We start from the raw sequence: 3,113 nt of genomic DNA on the forward strand, positions 1-3,113 counted from the left end.
TGTACTTGCAGGGATTTTCATTTTCAGGCACATTGTCACCTTCTGTTTCTTTTTTTTTTTTTTTTTTTTTTTTTTTTGGGGGGGTGAAGAAACCATGCTTTTGAATGATGCTTATTAGCAGAAATTGTTTAATTTGTTCATATATATAGAAAAATCTTTAAATTATTAATGAAGCTGACAATTGCATTTTTTAATTGTTAAGTTATAAGATGTTTTTCTCTAAAGAGACTGGATATTTATCCAATGACCAAATGCATAATATCTCAGTATTATTGTCTCAGTTTTTTTGCCAAGAGCTATGGTTACTACAGAACATTGAATAAACGTTTGGAAAAGTGACGTTGCCTTCAAGCACAATTCCTGCGGTGGAACATCAGAAGTTAATTAAGTCGTAAATGAAGAATTCATTTTAGGAATAGCAGAAACATACACTCATTCAGTCCCTCGGAAGAAGTGAAGTTATTAATATGGAGGAAGAGAAATGTTTGTCATAATTCATTTGACAGCACATTTTGGTTAATGTCCCAAAGGGTGTCCAACACACACAGAGCACAGTCCAGTTTAGTGACCTGCTCAAAGTCTCTTTTATTTTCTAGGTTTGAGGGGTCATTTTTACATTATGTTGCCTGCATTCATCCCCGCGGTTCAACTCGAGTTCAGATACGGGACTTGCTGCCGTGTCCAGGCATCTCCTTCCAGAGTCTGTCTCTATTTAAACTTGCCTCCATTAATTACCACAGGGGTAGTGGGGGGATCTCAGCATGACGTTGGAGATTTTTAACGTCAATGGGCTGGGTGATGTATGCAGCAAAGACTAATGAGGTGAACTCGTTAACCTTTTCTGATTGGCTGAAGCATCAGCGACCACAGCTCAGCCCCTCCCCTGCCCTGCAGCTCAGCTGATTGGAGGTGCACGTTAAATGAAATGGATATTTTGTGATACTTCTGACCCATCCAATTAGTTGATATTCCATCATATTAGTTGTAATCAGTCTTGATTTTTGGTTGGTGCTCGAAGATGCAACTATTTAAAAATAGTCTAATTAATGAAAAAAAAAAAGTTAATTTATCTAGCGCCTTTCACAACCCACAAAAAAAAAGGTTGCTTTAGAATCACAGTTCAATAAACAGAAACGTTTTGAAGGTGAACGGGAGCAATCGGAGGGAGACCGAGTAAGAGAGTTCCAGACCCGCATGCCTCCCAGGGTGGAGTAAGATACGGAGGGTGCAGGGATTTTTTTTAAGTGTTTCTGAAGCAATATCTGCACCTGATAGATTTTTACTTAATGACACATTCGCTGTCATTTTCAGTTTTGGGGCTCCTGGGTTTTGGCCCGGTCCACCCTCCATAACTCCCTCCCCAATCGTCTCCCTCTCCACCCCTCAATCTCTCTGGTGATGGTTCTACCAGTCTAAACCCGACCACTGGACCTGCACATGCCAACTGTTCCTCCTGTGGAGAGTAGAGAAGGAGAAGGAATGAGAGAGAGCCGGATGGATGGAGAACTTCATATGACGGCTGTGTTTGTGTGTGGAAGATGGGACGGGTTTATTTCAAGGGAAGGATACCATCCGAGGGAGACTTGACAGGATGTTGAAGAGCCAGAGATAATAGAGGGAGGTAGGAAAGAGAAAGACAGACAAGAGGACGAGAAAAAAAAGTGGAAAAGCAGTCATCTTGTCAGTGTTTAGTCCGATCCAGACATTGCATCAGAACAAATGAACTGACAAAAGGTCGAAAGAAAAATGATCGTTTCAGAGCGTGGCTTTGAACAAACATTTATCTCCATTATTTATTCTAACATAGGCTGTGCACACAAATGTTCTGTATTACAAATGCTGAAGTGTTCCCTGAAGACAGGACACACACACACATACCAAAGAGAGAGAGGGAGAGAGAGCAGCCAACAGTAGAGCTGGACACACACTGCACTCCTACTGGAAGACCAGTGGAGGTGTGTCTACTATCTCCAACACGTCCCTGCAAGACGCTCTCAGGTGTAATGAACGTCCGAGCACACTGGCTGGTAGAACATTCCTCACAGAACAAGATTTTCCATCAAGAACTAAGCGATGTTCCATTGTTTTTTATTGTATGAAGGTCTCTGTTTGGGGACCTAAACTGTCCATTTGCTGAAAGATTTGAAGAAGTGTTTGTGGATCTCCTTACTTATAAACGCAAGAGACAAACTGTTGGAGATGCTTGGCTGACTGTTTTTATTTATCAGTGTCTCGGTGGACCAGAATACCAGGAAGGAAATAATCACAGGATAACAGTCGGAAAAATAATCATGATGATGAAATTTGACCTCAGTTTCATGTTGATTTCAGCCATTTTACTTGGTCTCACCTGACAATGACATTGATTTAGAGGCTTTCTGGTGCGTTCAGTGTTGCAAAAGTCCATCGCAAAGAATTATGAACCTGTTGGCCACAGTTTACCAGAAAATTCCACATCTCATGAAACCTTATGACAAAATAATATAAACAACAATTTATTAGTGATAATGAGATTAATTTAAAACAATTATGTTCATATTAGAACTGCTGAGGCTTATATACACTATTAGTCAAAAGTAGTCAAACTAATCTCATTTAAGGGTCTTTTTTTTACATTATAGAACAAAACTGAAGATACAAGAGTATGAAATAACACATGAGTTTATGCAATAAACCAACAGTCCTGGTTGTTTATTCTGAACACTTTCTTGTCATTCACTCATGTTGATGAGCATCTCATCAAGCGGCTTTTGATGATGACAATAGTGAACATAAGCAGCCATGAAGGTAAAAAGAGGCAACTCTGAAAAAACTGATTCATCAAACGTACTTCACCTTCTCCTGACACAAGAAATACTAAATATACTTCTTACATTATGTTCTTCAAAATGGCTCCATCTTAGTCTCCATAACCGCCACAGAGTAGGTGAGTCCACATTTTTAGTGTAATGACAACCTAAATAGTTGGTAGTGTAAAATGGACACTATACGTCACTTAAACACACATTCAGTGATGACACAGTTTTGTATCAGTTAAATGTATCAATGTATCTAAAAATCAGATTTACAAACCTCAGTTCTACTGTTTTCACAGCTTTTTTTAAAGAACATAC

Source organism: Denticeps clupeoides, chromosome 2, assembly GCF_900700375.1.
Source record: "Denticeps clupeoides chromosome 2, fDenClu1.1, whole genome shotgun sequence".
Taxonomy (NCBI): domain Eukaryota; kingdom Metazoa; phylum Chordata; class Actinopteri; order Clupeiformes; family Denticipitidae; genus Denticeps; species Denticeps clupeoides.